This window comes from Palaemon carinicauda, chromosome 8, assembly GCF_036898095.1.
Source record: "Palaemon carinicauda isolate YSFRI2023 chromosome 8, ASM3689809v2, whole genome shotgun sequence".
NCBI classification, from domain to species: Eukaryota; Metazoa; Arthropoda; class Malacostraca; order Decapoda; family Palaemonidae; genus Palaemon; species Palaemon carinicauda.
The window spans coordinates 119,576,519-119,598,695 of NC_090732.1; the positions used below are offsets into that span (position 1 = coordinate 119,576,519).

At 35.1% G+C, this 22,177-nt stretch overlaps 1 protein-coding gene across 6 annotated transcripts in view; it reads right to left on the reverse strand.

The window, feature by feature from the left end:
- The window catches only part of Dab (DAB adaptor protein), a 251,004-nt gene that overhangs the window by 12,645 nt on the left and 216,182 nt on the right, over nucleotides 1-22,177 (reverse strand). The window lies entirely within an intron of this gene.

A 22,177-nucleotide genomic window follows, 5' to 3' on the forward strand; every position in this document is an offset into this window, starting at 1 on the left:
ACTCTACCCAAACAGTGGAAGACCATTTTACAGAGTCTATGTCACTACCCAAGACTAGAGAACAATGGTTTGATTTTGGAATATCCTTCTCCTTGAAGAGCAGCTTGTCATAGCTAGAGTCTCTTCTATCCTTACCAAGAGGAAAGTAGCCACTGATCAATTACAGTGCAGTAGTTAAACCCGTGAATAAAGAATGACTGTTTGCTAATCTCAGAGTTGTCAGGTGTATGACGACAGAGGAGAATGTGTAGGCAAAGGACTAAATAACTGTGTATTAGTAGTATTGCCACAGGATGCTGGTGCCCTGGCCAACCTATTGCATTCAGTCTCTTAAACCATCATCAGACTTAAATCCAATTCTCTGTGAGCTTCAGTCACTAAACCCTTAATAAGAAGAGCCACAGCATTCTTGGATATGACACCCTGGAATCCTAACCAAGCAAAGTAAATTAGGAGTCCATTTCCCCAATGTTTTCAGTTTTATCTAAATAAAACTTCAACTGACTAATTCACCTTTTTCTCCATTCAGGGAATGTGAAAAAACTGAGGAAAATCTTTCACCTTGAAATAATTCTTAGCTGAAATGGTGGACAAGAGAGAAAATCAACTTATCAACACCAAAATCCACATTATTGGAAAAAGCCTGCAACTCCCTATTAAGTTTAGCTGAAGCCAATGTTAACAGAAAAGGGTCTTGTTGTAAGGTCCTTAAAAGAAAGATCTTCCAAAGACTTGAAATAAGGACCTTTAGATATTGTAACACTACATCTAAATTACAATGAACAGACATGATAACCACAGGTTTTTCTATTGCAAAGGACCTGACTACAGTGATAATATCCAAAGTGGATAAAATCTAGAGGACCTAGAAAACCCTTCTCTGAGAATGTAGTGGATGGTCTCCAGACATTGTGTGTTAGATCTTATCTTGAAATTTGTTTTCTGAGATGAGTGGTCCAGTAAGGCAATCTCCTTGGGTATTCCAACAACAGTGACTAAAGGGTTGGTAAACCACTCTCTCTCTGGGGACAAAAAAGGAGCCACCACTCATCCTGCTGTTTGAAGATACTCTGAACTTGCTTATCACTGCCAGAATCAGGGAGAGTGGTGGGAATCATTGATAATGGAGGAAAAGCATACAAGATTCATATTTGGCAAGTTATTTCATGCTAGTGGATCCGGAACGAGGTAACAACACCACTCCAACTTGTTGAAAGAGGTCTCAAATATGTCCACATTTGGTTTTCCTCCACCAACTCTAAATCTCTTGACATATTAAAGGCTGTAGTGATCACTAGTTTGGCCGGATTTTTTGTTTCTTGCTCGACTGACCGTTATATGTTTAATTTTCTTGGAAAAAAGTGAGGTCAAAGAAATATCACCCTCATCCATCCAAGATAAGAGTACTATTGAAATATGGACTATACTGTAGTTTTTTTTTTTTAAAGCTACACTTCTTTATATGAAGAGAATAAGTAGTAGTTTTGGAAAGAAGTGAAGAGAGTAAGGAAGACTGGTTTAAGAATTGAAGAGACAGTGAAAGATGGAAATGGAAGGTTGTTAAAATGAGAGCAGGCAAGGAAAAGGTGGGCGGAATATTTTGAAAGTTTACCGAATGTTGAGGATAATAGGGAGGCAGATATGATTGCTGTTGCAGGTGTTGAGGTGCCAGTGATGAGAATGAGAGAGAGATTACAAGAGAGGAAGTGAGGAGAGCACTAGATGAAATGAGAGTAGGAAAATCATCTGGTATGGATGGTGTGCGAGCCGAGATGTCGAAGGAAGGGGGTGTGACTGTACTTGAATGGTTGGTGAGATTGTTTAATATGTGTTTTGTGTTATCAATGGTACCAGTAGATTGGTTTGTGCGTGTATTGTACCACTATATAAGGGTAAGGGAGATGTGCATGAGTGCTGTAATTCAAAGGGTATTAGTTTGTTGAGTGTAGTTGGAAAAGTGTACTGATGAATAGAATTGAGGATAAAACAGAGAATGCAATCTTAGAAGTACATGGTGGTTTTAGAAGAGGTAGAGGTTGTATAAATCAGATTTTTACAGTTAGGCAAATATGCGAGAAATATTTAGCAAAAGGTAAGGAGGTGTATGTTGCGTTTATGGATCTGGAGAAAGCGTATGATAGAGTTGATAGGGAAGCAATGTGGAATGTGATGAGGTTATATGGAGTTGGTGGAAGGTTGTTGCAAGCAGTGAAAAGTTTCTACAAAGGTAGTAAAGCATGTGTTAGGATAAAAAATGAGGTGAGCGATTTGTTTCTGGTGAGAGTGGGGCTGAGACAAGGATGTGCGTGATTGTTTAACTTGTATGTTGATGGAGTGGTGAGAGTGGTGAATGCTCAAGTACTGGGACGAGGATTGAAACTGGTAGACGAGAATCACCATGAATGGTAGGTAAATCAATTGTTGTTTGCTGCGAATGATACTGTGCTGGTTGCAGACGCGGAAAAGAAGCTTGGCCGATTAGTGACAGAATTTGGAAGGGTGTGTGAAAGAAGGAAGTTGAGAGTTAATGTGGGTAAGAGTAAGGTTATGAGATGTACGAGAAGGGAAAGTGGTGCGAGGTTGGATGTCATATTGAATGGAGAGTTACTTGAGGAGGTGGATCAGTTTAAGTACACCTCAAGTACTTGGGGTCTGCTGTTGCAGCAAATGGTGGAGTGGAAGCAGATGTACGTTAGAGAGTGAATGGAGGATGGTAAGTGTTGGGGGCAGTTAAGGGAGTAGTAAACAATAAAGGGTTGGGCATGAATGTAAAGAGAGTTCTGTATTTGAAAGTGATTGTATCAACTGTGATGTATGGATCGGAGTTGTGGGGAATGAAAGTGACGGAGACAGAAATTGAATGTGTTTGAGATGAAGTGTCTAAGGAGTATGGTTGGTGTATCTCGAGTAGATAGGGTTAGGAACGAAGTAATGAGGGTGAGAAAGGGTGTAAGAAATGAGTTAGCAGCTAGAGTGGATATGAATGTCTTGAGGTAGTTTGACCATGTTGAGAGAATGGAAAATGGCTGTCTGCTAAAGAAGGTGATGAATGCAAGAGTTGATGGGAGAAGTACAAGAGGAAGGCCAAGGTTTGGGTGGATGGATGGAGTGATAGGAGGATAGATGTGAGAGAAGCAAGAGAGCGTGCTAAAAATAGGAATGAATGGCGAACGATTGTGACACAGTTCCGGTGGGCCCTGCTGCTTCCTCCGGTGCCTTGGTTGACTGCGGAGGTAGCAGCAGTAGGAGATTTAGCATTATGAAGCTTCATCTGTGATGGATAACGGGGAGGGTGGGCTGTGGCACCCCAGCAGTACCAGCCAACTCTGTTGAGTCCCTTGTCCGGCTGGGAGGAACGTAAAGAGGAGAGGTCCCCTTTTTTGTTTCATTTGTTTGATGTCGGCTACCCCCCAAAATTGGGGAAGTGCCTTGGTGTATGTATGTACACTTCCCATCACCAGAGCATCCTGAGCCTGAAGGTCCTTAAATACTGTATAGCTAAAAGCTATAAGCATTTCATGTGTAAGGCTGATTCCTTCTCCCCACTCCTTCCTAACAAGTGAAGGTAATCCATGATGGGGTCACAGCCTTTCAAGGAAGCTTAAGGTAAAAGACATCCGAAACCTTTCTTTCCAATGACTCGCCCTCACCCAAATGACAACGATCGTTCCACCATATAACAAGTTCTAGCCGATTTTGCAAATCACATCCAGATTGGAGGCTCTGTTCCAATGACGATTAAGATGTAACTGTAAAGCCCATGTCTCCAGCCGAATCACTGAATTGAACTTATAGATATGTCATGGTTTTTAGAGGACTGTCCTACATACAAACTGACAGTATTCTCATCTGCTTGAACTCCAAAAAATACAGCAAGGGATGAATCCTCTTTTCTGACAGAAAAGCCTGAAAAGAACTGTTACTATTATCTTCTCTAAATGTAGAATCCTTTGAGTTGGCTTCAGAAAAGGAATTTGCATAAACCAAACTCTATTTCTGTACTGATATAGTGTCACTAGCTGATTCAATCGTATAACGGAAAGACTCTTGCCCCTGCCATGTCTATCAGCATGCCCAAGTACTTCAACCTCTGCTTGGGTATAAGATTCGACATCTCCAGTATATCAAAATTCCCATATCATGACAAGTACAAGAATCCTGTAACAACTGTCTCACTGAGGATGTCAGGATCAGCTAATTGTCGAGATACACCAACAGTACCCCTTGCGAGTGGGCCCAAGCTTCTATATTATCAAGGTGAACACTTAAGTGAACACCTCGGGAACAGTACACTGTCAAAAGAAGATGGTCATGATTGGTACACCGCAACATAGAAGGAAAAGCAGAGGTACTTTTGAGAGCACTGATACACAGGTTTGAAAGTATTTATCCCCCAGTTCCAACAAAATCATGAAGTCTACCTCTCTATGGAACATAGCAGACCAATACTGTTTCCATCCTGAACTTCATTTGACAAATTTGTTCAGATAAGAGAGGTCTATGACTGATTTCCAGGCCCCCGTTGACTTCTCTAATGCATTCTTCTTCAACATCCCTTCTACTTTTGTCTGCAAGGCTGTGGCTTTCAGTAATGTTGAAGAATTAGACTAGAACTCTATTGGCAAGTGATATTGATTGATTGACTTGAGATTTTCTGGCATCTTGACATCTAAGAGTGGCAAGTGAAATGAGGGATGGTCCTGAAAGGGTAGTAAGTAACCATCCTGAAAGACACTCATTACCCACAGTTTGGCTCCATGCCTCTGACAGGTTGCCCAAAAACATGACAGTCATCACACTACTATTGGCAGTGGGAAGGGGGGGAGGGGACGGTACCGGCATTAGTGTTTCCTTGTCCTTCCCTTCTTCCTGAAAACACTGGATTGGATGGCTTGAAAGAGCTGTGCATACACATGCTCCTTTCTGGAGGGAGTCCTGCAAAGCAGTTTTCCACTTCACCGCTGCCAGCACGAGACTCCTTAGATAGAGAGACGTTTCCACCCACACCAAAGAGTTCCAAAGCAACAGAGCTACTTCTGTACCAACTTGTTTAGAGAAATGGAAAACCAAAGAATCACTTCTATTCAAAACCCAGTTGGCCAACTGGTTTGATGACTGGTATTCCAGGAAGGTCACTGCCTTTCTACTAGACAGCACCCGACTCTTGTACATCTCCAAAGATTCTGAGGGTTAGATAACTCTGTTGACTTTGTGAAGTACTTCACTGCACTTGATCACTGGTCAAGCCAAGAGACAGCATGGAGGGAAGCAATGACAGATAATTTCATGCCCACCGACTCAGAGGCTGAGTCTCTCCGATAGGTTAACCTGCAGGGGAGATAATGCAGCATACCCTGATACATAGAGCCTTCTCAGGTTTGAGTGGGGTGGGGAACAAGATCTGATCGTCAACCAGATTTGACCCGGGCAGCTCCAAGGATGGCTTCAACCCTTGAGGGACACCAAGGGGCCAATCTATGAATGAGGTCCTCCCAAAGGAGGCACCAAGTCATCTACCCTAGACCATTGAAAACGCAGATGAGTGCAAGGACACCCACAAAGGAACACTCTGATTTGGGATTGTCCACCTCCGTCACTACCAGTCCAAGGTCTGGTGTCTCGGGAGGAGAAAGAATTCAAGAGTACCATCATATCCAGCCAAAGTAGAGGGTGCAGCAGGTTGCTCCGGTGATTCATCCCCCCCCCCATATGACTGTTTTGTCTCAAGGACCTAACAAGTAACATATTGAAGGTGAAGAAGGCCCAGGAAGGACAACAGCAAGGATAGAATCCCTGGCACCAATCACGGCACAAAATTTTAAAGTTAGGAGTAGCTCGTACTCTTTCTTCTGACGATTAGTAGGGAACTTCCGCAGACCAGTGCCATGAGGCACGAGAAAAAGGTCCCTCCATCCCCAAACTCTTGATGTTCCTTTGCTTCGAGTGGTACTATCCTCTCAACTCTCTCTACCCAAGTATCATGGAATGAGGGAGGAGCAGAAGTCCACCATCCAGGTAGAAAGGGTGATGGAGGGCACCAAAGCTTCCCAATCAACCAGGAAACAGAAAGTATATGGGGCCGTACACTCCTCTACCACCTGTCTGGGAACGAGTCGTGTGCCATCCAAACCCCAACCGAAGACAGCTGGCCTTTCTGTATTTCTTCTACCTCTTCTTTATAGAAGCAGCCTCAGAATCAGAGTTGGAATTCGAAGAGGAAGTAGAGTGCCCACATTTCTTCCTCTTCCTAATGCTCACCCCAGGGCTCTGCAAGTGACCAACGACAATGATGCTCCTCCAAGGGGAGAAAGGGCAGGGTTTGCTTCAACAGAAACTCTAACAAGGGGGATCACTCTCATGAAGGAGGGGCTAAGCACACTCACAGAGGCCAACAACACAACACGAGTGTTGCCATAGGCACAGAGGACATGGAACCCCAGCCCCCAGGCATAAGGGCACAGGGGAAGGGGTGGCTAATACAAGGGGGATACGGTCATGCGTGATGTACGAGGTAACACCCTGCACTGTAGCCACACACACTTTCAAATCTTACGTGTGACACCTACAGTTGCAGAGCTTTTTCTGCTGGCACTAGTGTCACCTTAAGAGCGTTAACAATCAGTTTGGGATTGGGAGGGTCATCACTGGGGTCACTGGCACTTGGGGAACAACCACACCTTTCACCACTAGTGTAATCATGGGAGACAATGACACAGGGGGAGAGGTACCCTAGAAAGCCATAAGAACCTACCTGAAAGACCTAAGGAGGCCCAAGCCTTCCTTAGGTAAAAGTCATTGTTAACAGTGTGCAGGGATATGGACAAAGAGCCTCCAACCTCCGATGGGGAGCACATACTGGGGGAACCCCATATGCCACTAGAACCTGAAAAACCTGCCAACTATATTGGAGGATTACTTTTTCCTGATGCACACTCGCTGGGGAACAAGCCAGGAGCGTATGCACAGGTGTGGTAGTACTGTTGTAAAATCACTCAATAAGAAGACAGAAGAAGTGAAAGACTTCTTCAATGTCTTCTTGCCTTTGCCAAGACAGATACCAGAGAAGGCTTAGCTCTCTTCCTCCCCCTCAATGCATACGCTTGCCACTGCACAGGCCACGACCTACGCTCTGCCCACAGGGATGATTGCGAACAATCATGCTCCCAATAAGAAGCGCAGAGAAAGAGAGAGTGGATCAACAGCTGGTTTACACAAAAATCAGTTGCAACATCCACCCTTTTCTCAGCAAGGATGACTCTCATGCTTCGCATCCTTCACTAAAGAAATCAACAGCCAGCATTCCCTTTCTGAAAGAAAAATCAAATGAAAAATCTGATTAAGGGCACAAAATACTTCTGTATTCGTTGCGGCTGATAACAAAGTGACGAACTTCTGAAAGGTGGAGGGGCTGGGCTTCTGGCTCGTGCTCACTACCTGTCATTAATTACCTTATTAACGACTAGAATAGCCATTCCACCTAGCAGTGAAATCATCTCCCTACTTAAAAGGACAAAAGGTTAGTAAACTCAAAGTAACAACTTGAGTTACAACATATCATAGGAACAGATAACCTCTATAACCTGAGGGCCTATTGTATTTCACTGGACAGGACAAACCAAGCTATGGTGATATTAAATCATAAATAGATTGCTAAATAAGAGTAAAGTAAATGAGGTAGCATTCCTGTAAAATGATGCAAGTGCAATATCCTTGCATACCTAGAAAGTTTGATAGATAAGGAAGGACTTTTTGGAAGACTAAGATAATTACGTAAAATCAGCCAATATTAACTTCTTTGTAATGAAAGATATTGCCGTAGAGTAGGAAGTGAAGCATCAAGACTGAAAGTATGACTTTCTAACCCCCCAAAAAGCAGCTACAATGTTTATCTTTCTAACTGACTGAATCATAAATTCAGTCCTCAGAATGGAACAGAGTGCTCCAGTCTATGAAAGACTTATATCTGTCAAGAGACCTTCCTAAATTTATTCCTATTAGACTGTTAAATGAAACCAATGTGAAGATCAAAAGAAACATTTTAAATGAATAAGAAGATAAAATTATCAATAAGTAACTTCCATGCAAAGGAGTAGACATAAAAATAGGGACTAGAGCAGTAGAAACCATGCAAAGACCTGCAGCATAAGAAAAGGGTTGATGCACAGCAGTAGGGTAAAAAGTAAGACCTTATATGGATATTTAATAAAGCACTCATGTCATGGAAGGAGGATGAGGGGAGAAGGGAAAATGCCATCAACTAGTTGCTCAAGATTAAAGAAAGCATTCGTACCTAAGCTTGAGTTTTACTGATTAATTTTTACTCCTATACAGTATTCATTGAAATTTGGTTGTAAATTTCTGTACATGACTATTTACCTTAGCTACAGCATTGGTACCCACAAGCTGATATGAATGATTGTATGAGTGAAGTACTGGGGCTAGGTATGTTCATGCAAATAAACTCAATATTGGTTGAGTGGGAGAAACAAGAATGAATGCAAAATACTACTTAGGAATGTTTACCAGTAATAATATAAAGGATAAATAATGAAAAATAGAGATTGGAAAAATGGAGAGGAAATACCAAGAAAAACTAAGTAATAAAAGATGGCAAGGAGTTTAAGTCAAGTACTTTAGGGAGTGAAAGAATGGGGTTTATAACACATAAGAGGAACATAGCCAATTCATCTGAAACTACAAGGTCATCTTGTGAATTTTTTGGTTGATTTTATCTTCAATTACAGAATGAACAAGCTCTAGTATAGTTTGAGCTTTGTAGAACAAATAGTTTATGAACAACTTTCAATGAATAGTTAAAAAATCAGTATACTTCACCTACAATTTCAATAGATCAATTCTATTAACAGAAAACAACTAAACAAGGGGTAATGGTATAGAATCAAATGCACAATAATAAACAAATAAAAAATATGACTGAATGACCTTCAACAGCCAACTAGCACACCATATTGTCGCCCAGATTTAGAACCCTTGGCTTAACGAGGCCCAGCATCAGTGCAACTAATATTTGAAATACAATTATCAGTCACAAAACTTACTATTGCTATGATGCCAAGTCTCGGCATAATCATCTGCTGATTTGCTCCCTTTCCCAATACAGTACTGGTTTTATCAGCTATATTGAATTGGGATAATTTAAAAAAAAAAAAAAAAATTATGGCATAATTCACATGTACTGTGCTACTATTGAAAATGGAACCAACTTTGTAAACATGAAATTCAGTTTGATTTAAACTTCCAAGAAAATATCTATATTGTACACTATAAAAATATAAAGTAGTCCTCCTAATACTTAAAACGATCTTAAGCTGTAGTATTCAAAAAATACTTGATTTCCTACCGTAAGGCCATTATTATTTTCATATTAAATTATACTGTAGTAATAATTACATATCATGAGTAAGTTTACATTATACATTAACCCTGCTATGCTTAATTTATTACATTTGAAAAGATATGCATAAATTATAAAAGCTAAAACTCTCAATGTAGTTATTATAGTAATAATCAACAAGCTTTGCACCAAACTAACTACAAATTATGTTACTGTACTTTCATGAACTTCATTCAGTTATTCTTGAATCTTGTTGTGAATACTGTAATCTAATTGTTAGTATGGAGCTCTTAAGTTTAAAAACAGCAAAGTATAAATGGCCTTTACTGCTTTGAATAAAATTTTATTAAAAATCCGGAACTAAAATTTGCTCCAGTTCAAGTTACTGCAAACCACTTTACCAAAGGGTTTAGAATATCCTGAGCTTGGTGAAATACACAGTATATACATTATACTGTAATTACAAAATAATAAAAAAGAAACAAGTTTTAAATTTCCCTCTACACCAAATTAAGTGTGAAAGGATACTTTTCAAATGAAAATCCTCATTTTACTGAACACTTTTAGCACTTACAATTACCTTTTTACCTTCCTGATGAATAAGTAGAATTTGCTTCCAGTACTGTAGTAATACTAGACTAAGATCTTTCTTCAGTACTCAAAAGAAGAACACTTACCTCATATTAAGGATCAGTGCACCTTGTGACTTCTACTGAGTATATAAGGTGTTTAAAAAAGTAAACTGTGAGAGCTAGCAAATTCTACATTTCAAAAATTTTCTGTTAAAGTAGCATTTCCATTTTGTGAACTGAAACCAGGTTACAGTATCAGGGTAAGTGGATATGGTCAGCCTTTGAGTCTGATGAGAATTGTAAGTTTTAGTTTTTAAATACTCATCACAACATTGACATTCTCCTATTTTGAAATTAACAAAATTCTATTCAATCCTCTTTTACTGCTAAGTCATTGTCTTTTAGTGTTGAGAAATGCAGCCACCCTTTTATATAGCATTTCTGTATGTAGTCTACAACTGAGCATATTAAATTTATAGAAAAAAAATGGAAAATTCATTTCTCCTTTGCATTGCAACAAGGAAAACCTTTTAGGAAGGATAGTCTTACAACATAGGTGAGCCTATTCTTTGTGTATCTACTAAACTACTAACAAGTATTAGAGTAAATACAGTAATATGTAAATATAAATACATTAATGTAAATAGGAATCAAACGTTTGTGCAAGTTTCCCACAAAGTCAACATAAGACTAACAACTATAACTGCAGAAAATTTAGTTAAAAGAATTTGTCAATCTTCTACACTGCCACCCACCCATTTGGGTATTATAAATTTTACTCAATAACAAGATTTAACAGCTAATTCCCTGTCTGCACTACCATATTAAGTACTGTACAGTCTCAAAATATAGTTATTACAATGAAGAAATAAAATATTTCTAAAAGATCTCAAAAGTCAGCAGTGACCATAATTTTTACTTATTTCCCTCACTCCTAGCATAAATTAATAACATCCTAACTTTTGAGAACTACGTACCCTTATAACCTAGATCTAACAACAGTATTTTTTTTTCTTTTTTTTATTATGATCACACTTACAGTCCTGATACTTGGTCACACACAATGCAAAAAGAAAATATTCAAACTTTTAAAGGACTTCCCATTCTGTGCCTGCCTGGTGTATGGTATTAGAGAAAAATTATTTGAAATATTTCATTGATATAATCTCTGTATTCATGATTAATAATATTTATGTATAAAGTGCTAAAAACCCATAAAGGAGAAAGAATAATTTTGAAGACTTGTTGTACTGTACATCTAACAGCAGCCATGAAGTTACCTTTTTTCTCTTTCCCCATTAATGGCATAAACAAACTGATCATGTAAAGCATATAACTAAAAGACATTACTTAGGAAACTGTAGACTATACTCACATAGATAAACTAAATACATTAAATCTGTCAGATTTTAATGAACTTTTTTAATCTAGAATTTCCAGGCTGACCACTTCCACATTGTGAATATAACAGGAATTCATTCAGACTCTACATCCTAATTTTACATTATAAAAATGGAGAGCTACATTAAAGAACACAAAAATGGATCTACACAAAATCAGTGACAACAACCTACTTCATACTGAAAATTTAAAGGGTCATTAGTTATGGTCTTGATAAATAAAGGAAGTGAAAAAAAGGGAGATTATGCCGAAGAAAAATGAAAATACCAAATAGAGCAATGTCTTGAAAATTACTATTAATCTAATGTCTACCTAACTAAGACATATTAAGATTAACATACTTAATTCACTACAATTATCCCAATCTCAATAATAAGCTAATTTAGGCAAATTCCAACTCTTCTAGAATATCATTTGGACTAAAAATAAAAGAAAATACACAAATTCAATTGTGATAAAATAAAAAGGCTTTTCAGTAGAAAGGAAATCGCAAACAAATAAATTGAAGTACTGTACGTAGTAAGAGATACAATCCTATTTAAATGTGCATGTTATTTGCTAGAAATTCAAAATAAATCCTATCCTAACTTTATAAGTTACTAATTTTTGCACCTTTTCAATAACAAAAGCATCTATGGTTTGCAATGGTAGACCAATAAAAATACTGTACTCTTTTGAAAAACTAAATATATCATGCATCAAAGCTTGCCACTATTAAACTAAATATATTTGTGTTATGTACAAGTAAAAATGAAAATATGCTTTAACCTCATTACATGTATTTGTGTAATGTACAATTAGAATTAAAGATAATATTCTTCAAACCAGCTACACTAAGTGCCACCTTTTACTTCAACCTTTCTTTCAACAACAATGACTTCATTTACTGTTATGACAGTTATAGAATTATATTGATCAATCATCACTTGCCTAACTAGAATATACAGTAATTGCCTGTTCCAGCTCTATCAAACATGCTTCTAAAATTCATATGAAACTTGTTGAATAATGGCTTAGTATCAATTTCTTTCAGTAAATGCTACTAAAATAAACAATTATGGATACAATGTGATAATTTATTTTATTCCTCTCTAAGCTTTAGAATTTTGTTGCTTCTTATGTGTCTATCAGTTACTGTATCATTCATGTTTTCATATCAGATGTTTATTTCCTTTTACATTATATCCCCTATTCTTATTCCTAAATGCTCTATGATTTAATTTTTCCTTATAGCTCAGGCATAATATTGCTAGGGATGTTTAGCATGCCTTGTAACTATTAATGCTGTTAAACAAATCTAATTAGGAAGAAAATCACCAGTATTTTAAACTTGCTGATCATTATGTATGTTTTTTTTTTTACATCCCATGACCGCAAAATTATAATGCGGGGATTTTCTCAAATCATTAACCATTCACTTATAAGTTTTTATTTGAGATAAGAATAGGAATCCAGTAAAAAGGCTGGAACTCAATAGCTTCTGGACAATTTCTGTCTTTCTTCTTTCATCTTTTAATCTGATTCCCCTGATTTTTTTTTTAATGAAAACAGTATTTTACATCTATCCATATTTACAGTGCAGCTATCTCCACACTAGTTCTTGTGAACATATAAATTTCAAAATTTGCTTCTAAAACATTATTCTTAAATATTGGTAGCTCTATAATTTCATACACATCCATTTGCCATATAATTCTTTTGGGCTTATGAGCTCTTTTTAGTTTCTCTCCTTATAAGAATTACTTGATTAAAATATACTTCCTGTAATAAAAAGCTCTCCCCTTTTCTATTTTCAAAAACACTATATTTCTACTGAAAGTGGTCTTACTGTCTTTTATAAAGCATTAATACTTCAATTCTTCTACTGAGTAACCATGTTACACCAACCAGGTTACTCAGATTGCTTGGTATAGAGAATACTAGTTTCTCTCTAATGGAAAATTTTGGATATCCCACAACTTTTGTTATTAAGATAAAAAAAATTCCTGACCTACAAAGGCCTGTCTATTACTTTTTGTGAGATATGGGACACTCGCTCTCCTTTCACTTTTTATTTCTTTCAGATTTTGATTATAAATCACAGCATTTAGTCATCAATTTCTCTACCCTATGTATAAAAACAGTAAACTGCAGTGCAAATCAAAATGATCATAGAAAAAAAATCCAGTCTCATTATCACTCAACTACAATCTATTCTACACTGGAAAGATTGCAAATTATTTCTAGAGCTTTATAACAATATTCTTGGTGAATAGAAAATTCTTAACACAAGAAAACCTCAGCTTCAACGGGGTATGTAAATTTTAAAAATTGGGATTGAAAGATTTTTTTTTTCATATCTTGTCTTGTGAGATAGTAGTTATATTATGCACTCGGGTGAGATTATTTTTGTTCAGCCTTTATCTTTGTAATGTGTTTTGTTTTCTCTCCGATCTGATTAATACCAATGACTTACCTTACTGAAAGGTAAGAAATGAAGTGTTTGTAATTATAATCCCTGAATATTTTCTTAAATAGAAACAAAAGCAAACCATATGAATTGTACATATGGTTTGAAGGAAAACATCCTTGCTTAGAATTGCAGATTATTTGTGAAACATTAATGCAAGACAAATAATGTTTCTTTTATCTCTTAATTTCTCAAAATTTAATGCAGTCTCAGTAAAATCTATACATTACACTGTAATTTGAAAAAAAATCCTGACGAAAATTGAGGTGGATATGCTAAAGATTCAATTCGTGAACTTCACACATGTCTAAGACTTGGATATTTGATAAATTCTTTGCTTGGTGGAGCACTTGTGAGTGGTACTATCTTTAATAAAAAAAAAAGTGAAACTTGTATTGCATGATCCACTAGTATCCTCAACAAAAATGAAAATAATGCAAAATCAAGGAGGTTTTGATAAGACACCTAATACAACATTTATAGGACCATTTAAAAGATGAAGAAAATTATGAGAACATGTGAGGTGATGATCCAAATATAAAAATATCAGGCTTGCTTTTCAGATAGGGGATATGGAGATATGCGGCAGTAGTTTCTGAGATAATGAAGAGATTCTGAATAAGATTTTATCTGACTTCTGATTACCAAGCACTGCTGCAAAATAACCATGTGAATAAAATAACTTTTCAAATGAAAAGCTATTAATAAGAAAGCTATTTCTACCTATATTTGTAAAATTATCAGGTATGATTTGAAGCAGCAGTACCCAATGCCATGGAAGCTATAGATGAAAAACACAACAGTAGTTTTAGATTTGATTTGTGCAAGAAAATGTACAATGACCATAACTAATGGGATTTCTGATAGAAATAAAATGTAATAAGCATACAGCTAACAGGACTGACAATCGCATCATTTGACTCATGATACAACAGCAGCAGCAGCACAGCCCAATTTCCTTAATGGTGGACTTTAGTGAGCCACTGATGCCATCAATACATGATTTCATAATCAAAAGCCATTAATTATTTTTTACTTCTTGGTGTATATCCCTTTGATCAGTTTATCCACACAAACTCTTTCAGTCACTAATCATCATTATCAAATACATGACACATTACATGGCAAAAACATCAAACAGTAATAAAAAACATATGGCATTCTACATAATGTTACTCTAAATGATTAACAGACTTATTGAAATCTGAACATTCTTCTAGTGTTACACCGAATATGAACATGAAATACTGCAAACATGTATCAGTTTACTTGCTTTCTATTATCACGCATTCTTTCACTTCAAACCCTACATCTGTCTCTCTTCTACTAAATTTTGAACTATGCTGAAGACAACTAATAAAGAACTTTAATAATTTCTTCCCAAAGATGACTTGAAATAACTAACAACAATTTATGCAGACTACCAAAGGCGAGTATAAGTTTTAATAAGCAGACTAATATTAACAAATACTATCAGTTTAGAATTGATAAATTACTTTAAAACATGTACAGAATAAGGAAAGGGATTACTTCAAAGTCACTGTACTGGGTCTGCCAATACATTGGGAGAAGTCACACTACTAAAGCATTCACTTTTGTACTTTTAAATGGTAATTTACTTACTAATTACCAGTATTTTATGAGAAAATATTTAATACTTCATGGAGAATTTTGATAATTTCCTAGATTATATGTAATGCTTTAGCTGTCAAGATGAGAAAAAATTGTAAATTGGCTTTTATTTAAATTTTCTCTTCTTTACTATGTCTAACAGGAAATTCATTTAGTTATTTTCTTATATTGTAAATACTTTGTTTCATCAAAACTTGGAATGAAAATATTTTTGAATCTGACCCAAGTTCTTCAAGTGATTTGTGTCAAATACATACATGTCTTTGGCTGTTGATTGAAACTTGAACATCAACAAAAATGTGATTCCGTTACTGTTCCATTGCATTCTATTTAGGTGGGAATTGGGTTACGAGGAGTGCCCATTAAGTAGTACAGTCATGAGTTACAAAGATGTGCCCACATTTATAAACAATGTAATGTCACTTTTAAATTTTTTTGTCCCTGTAAAAATGAAAGCCACAACCATACTATAGATTTATTGTTTTATCTGGACCTATTTCACCAGTCCACAAATCTTCCCCTTTATGTCCTTGTAATGGACTTCAGTGATAACGCATCAACAGTAAGAATATTTTCTCTGGCCAAAAGCCATAATTGTACCAGGTATTGCTACTTTTTCTCCAATTTATTTAATGCCCAGATAAGCAGAGAGCCAGAATCTTTTAAATTTTATGTCAGTTTACTGTAACTTATAAAAATCATGTTTGATCAGTTGGACTAGTAACTTTCAAGGATTTTTTTTTTTTATCGTTTATCACAAACATACGGGACAGAAAGGTTTAAAATTTTATAGTTTAGAACCCATGAAAAATCTAAAGATAAGATTTTTTCATCACAATACAGTACCATCATCATCCCAATTTCTCTTGCACAAATTTATATTTTCTCATTTTTGAGATAATCTCTGGCCAAGCTTCATAAGTGCCTGAAAATATGACTGGGTGGTCTGGTTAAACTTTGTTAAAATAACACTATTTTTTAATATTTTGTCAACACCTTGGCTACTTTACTGATAGGGTACCTTGACCCCTATACAGTACAATTAAGTTTTGTTTTTGTTTTGTTATGTCAATGATCTCCATTATCTAATCTTTTCAAATTGGGACTCCTGGACTACTTCAGATACATTTTACTACACGATTTCATAAATAGGGGTTGTTATCTTGTGATTTATTAGCAATCTGCTTATGACATAACTGATTCAATTTGTGAAAAGGAAACTGAAAAATTTACCGTGATTAAGATGAGGATTTCATTTGAAAAATAATAAGGAAATTTAATTGGTTAAATATACCAAAATAAAAATCTACTCCAGTACTTTCAATCACCTTTGAATACTGTAAGTTTGATTTAACTTTATTAATTACCCGTACCTTAACCCCTTGGCCTAGAAATATAAAACTGAGCTAGATAAATGCACACCCAAGAGCATTAAATGTCCACACTATACAACTATACCATACATAAATACTGTACAGTATAAAGAAATTCAGAAGGCAGATATACAACATTGTGTACAAAGCCTACCTTGAACTGTTTGGAATTTCCATAGCCTCTAAGAACAAACAAAAAAACAAATTACTATTGACCGAAGAGGTTCATCTACCTACTAATGATTGGAAAGGTCTAAAAAACATGGGGTCCTTCAGGGGTCACTTGTACAATGTAGCACTCTTTAGGTAATACTAACAGTAATTTACAGCATTTCTTTGAGCCAATTTCATAGCACTTCAATTTTATATTTTTTATTTATCAATCTGCATTTTTCCATGACAATCCAACTACTGTATAGGTATTTCAACTTCTAACCACTCCAATTTCTACCCCTCAATTAAGGATAAATCTTTTGGACTTCCATTAAGTTAAAAAACTTGACTTTCTGGTCTACTTTAACTATAAGACTGAAAACCTTTCTAAGTATCATCAATCTGTTAAAATCATAATAAATGGGCTCCATATCTATGCTTTATGCAAATTAGATCATCATAAATCATGGTCTAAAGGCAAGACTTGCAAAGTCAAATAAATATAAATAAATAAATAAAAGAATGGGTAGTTCTATCACTAACAGCATGCTGAACTCTATGGAAAGTTCATGCTGAACTCTATAGAAAGTTCAGTAACTACATGTTTAAATATGAAAGCCCTTTAATTGCTCTCACCTTATTGCTGAGTTTAACAATGCAATACTGTAAATTTTCATAAAGCTATTTGCTTTCAGTATTCAGGTGATGAATGAGGGAGCAGTTTTTTCTTTTAAATTTAGAACCAATTTCTTTATAAGAACCTTATACAGAAAACATCAGTAATAGAAGTATCAGAAGCGTAAAATGGTTTTGACATTATTATTATATTTGACCTGCTAATTTCTTAATGTTAGTGAAAATCAAATATTAATTTTCTCAAGGACAGAAAAATATAAACCGCTGCCACAAAAATGCAAATGCCTATACATGGAGAAAATAACATATATAGTACTGAACAAATAAAACCTACTGAGAACCTATAGAGCTATAAATTTTATGAAAAAAAAATTTAAAATATTTTCTCTATGTAATTCGTAGATATAAAGAATAAGCCCCCACATACTAAGACTCAAGAATAATTTACCTGACAAAACTAGCAGTAAAGAAAGATTGAAAATGTAATTCATCAAATAAGATACATTACAAATAGGTCAAAACTCATCTGTGGCAATGATTTTCATTTTATGTTTGCTGAGAACTTATTTTTAGTAATATGATGTTGGTTATGGGGTCATTCTGAAGAATGCTTATATCTTAATGACAAATTTAAAAGGCGAAAAAAGCAATAACAAAGTGTTTGACCACACTAAAGTTAAACTCCTACTTCATAAGGCTTGCCCAATGGATCCTCTCTTAACTATGATGAGAAAATTACAGGATGAGAAAGTTGAAGGAGAAAAGTGAATAAGATTCAGAAAAATACAGCAGAGGTTTAGCAGAGGGTTAGAAGTATGTATTCAAGAATGTTTAGTATTGCCTAAAGTAGGCTGGACAAGGCACAGAATAAAATGTGTATCTTTGAAGGAGGTGAATATTGTTTCTGTAGGTTTGCTTAACAAGCTTTATAAGTTCATATTCCAATTTTCTCTCTTTAGATGGGACAATTATCGAGCTGAAAACTTGCCTACAAAGCTGTAAATAATGATTTATATCATAACATTGTCCTAATGAAAGGGCAATTACTATGTTGGATGCCTAACGACTTATACTGTACTGTAATGATGCATCTTTAAAATGCTCCAATATAAGATCACCTAATCTATTGTATATCTAGTTAGGTTATAGAACTTTGCCTCTTTAACGAGACATTTGTTGAGTTGTAGGCATACCAAACAACTTTTCAAGCAATGAAAAATTGGACTATCGCCTTAAGTTAATTATTCTATTAAAATATATAATCAAGAGACTTCAAGAACAGAGAAATAACAACCTTCCCAAATGAGAAATACTATATTAAGTTATATGCCTAAAGAACTTAAAAACCAGTGAAACAATATACTGTACCGACTGTACTTTTGCCTAGGGGATAGCTCTTAAAAAAATTGGAAATACATCATATTACCCTGTGTTATATATTACTTTGAAGGTGATAAAAATTAGTTCTCAAATCAATCAGGTATAGTGAATGAAATATAAATGATGAGTAAGAAAATGTACACGGGAAGAGAGATTTGTGGAAACCGAGTGTACTGTACTGTGAAACCTCTGTCTGGGTGGGGATGATACACAATTCAAGTCTATTCTGATGTACTGTACAGTACTGTACTTTCAGTAATAAAGGCAAATATGAATTCAAGTAAGAAACTTTTTCAGAGATTTTTAAAGCAAGAAAAAAATCCCAGATAAGCATGAGTAGAATGTTAATTCCTCGATTCAATATAAGTAAAAATAAATAGAAAATGAAGAAAATACTTTTCTGAAAATAAGATAAGTTTAGTTTTACCTATACCATATTGAAGTTTTTGACTGAGGTGTATTCGAAAAAATGAGACATACATCTTAAAAGATTTGATCCTTTAGCCAGGTGTAAATGCCTTCATCAACTCCCTGGTATGGTTAAACAATTTTAAAACTAATGTTACTGATCTTGAATGTCCTCATAAGTAGTAAGATGCCTAACGAACCGTACAAAAACGCTAAAACTGAGACTTATTCATAAAGAGATTTCTTCAGGGGATGCAAAAATAAGATTACTTTGAAGTGCAGTATAAGCCAAAAATAATCAGATGAAAAAAAAAAAAAAAAAAAAAAACTGAGGCAAGACACTTGCCAAGCCAAAACACCATTCATCTTTTAAATTCTTAACAGGCTATATGTCACATGAATTGTGTGTAATACTCTTCTAATCAAAAGCAAAAGGTGAAATACAAATATAGCAAAAATGGCAAGGCAAACGAACAACATAGCAAATAAAAGGCTCTTCCATCTCAAAAAGTTGAGATACTTGAATGTTTGAAATGATTATGTCCTGTTACACTACACCATTAACATATAAATTAAATCAACAATTCACCCATTATTAGTATACTGTTAATATCTACAGTATCTTTAAAAGGAATTTGTAAGGGTTTTACAAAACATAAGTTCCCCAAACTTTAATGAAGCTGGGTAAATATATAGACTCACTACTCCATATAAGGATGCTCCTTATAATATTTTATATCTAAAAGGAATCCAATATTTTACAAAAATCTATTATGCAAGCGAGGACAAAATTAATAAAATGTCCACATTATTATATATGAATAAACATATTTCTTTTCTGTACAAAGAAATTATGCATTAACTTGGTCAATTGCCTTTTTTCAGCCTTGTTAAATAATAATGTTAAAAAAGTATTCAATAGAAATCTGTTTGAGCTTCAATTCAATTTCTTTTAGTTTATTTTCTACAAATAGTTGATGAATCGCAAATTACCCTATCAAAAAGAATATCTTAAACTTTAATCTCATGAATTGTTATATTAAACACCCACAAGCAGAATGGCAAGAAATCTTTAACCACTTCCTTGGTGCCAAAGTTTTGAAGAGTTAAATGCTTACAAAGAAGTTTCCATATCCAGCTGCTTCTGAGTTTATAAGATTAAATTTTGCATTTACTGCTAAAGCTTTGTGACTTATATTAATTATTATCACTTTGTACGAGAAGGATATGGTTGATGCTTTTGATTTACCTTTCTGCTCATACTCTTCCATTTTATGGAAATAAGGAGTGGTTTTAAGTATCTTTTATGAAATAAGTGTGTAATTACTAAGGAAACCCAATATATATATATATATATATATATATATATATATATATATATATATATATATATATATATATATATATATATATATATATATATATATATATACATATATGTGTGTGTGTGTGTGTGTGTGAGAGAGAGAGAGAGAGAGAGAGAGAGAGAGAGAGAGAGAGAGAGAGAGAGAGAGAGAGAGAGAGAGAGAGAGAGAGAGAGAGAGAGAGAGAGAATGTTTTCTAAGGCACCATTTACCTTTTTTTCTAACATGTATAGCCTACTCCAGGAACATATAGTGTTTGGGGTAGCAATCTCCAATAGTTTGAAGGTTAAAATTTTGTAGTGTAAACTACTCTAGTTCACATGCTCTGTAAGCGAGAGCTAGATCTGTTGACATTTGGTAAGAATCAACTTAGTTCACTATATGATTTACAAAACTCGTGAAATATTTTACAAAACTTTCCACAAAAGATAATGTTTTGCCACAACACAATAGCATATATGAATATCAGTACTTAGAGAAAGATCTAATACTGTAGTCAAGTGCTTTTATACATGTACTGTATAAGAAAATCTCTCTCATAGTGTGCCTTGTCGGTCACATGGCAGTGAAGCCCCCCCCCCCCATGGGTATTGGTTTATCGATTACCAAATCACTTATTCTATTAAATTCTTATCACCTAGCTATCCAATTTCAACTTTGCCTACTTAGTGAACCCATTTAAAGTCAAAATCTCACTTCAAGGTAATGTTAAACTACTTTATGATAAAGAAAAAATTGTACGCTGTATAAAACTAATAGTACGTGTTTGCCTCCCACATCTGGTTTAAAGATAAGATCATGATGAAAAGTTGCCCCCTCTAGTAGTATTCATTTATTTAATACTCAAAAGTTGAAACAAACCAACATTTCAATATATTGTAAATCCAGTTTCAAGAATTTAAAATACATGGGTTGGGTTTGAAATTTCGACGTTTGAGCAAGTTAACACGGACAGCCCTTACATAACTTTATTCATGAACCCAGTTATCACGGACAGCCCTTACATAACTTTATTCATGAACTAAGCATTTTCATTTAATTTGATTGTAATGTTAGAAATCAATACGCATACAGAATCAATCCTTAGCATTGCCTTGACCATTTTTATAATTATTGGTAGGTTGTTTTAAAGTCTGCAAGAAAAAAACACCCTAAATAGAGAGACCATCCTAAGTCTTCAAAAACCATTCATATATAGCTAGCACTGCTGCTGTCAATCAACCATATCATTCACGGAAAATAATAAGCTTAACCAAGTCTGGAGACAAGGTTGACATTATAGACATAAAAATTGAAAAAAAATAAGGGTAATGGTCTACATACATAGCATCATGGGGTCCATTTGCAAAATAATAAGAATAAGAAGAGCAGGCAAAAGCTCAAGCATACTATCTGCAATATGGTTCCATTTCTAAGCTAACCAATTATGCCTTCTGTTCAACTGGCAAAGGGAT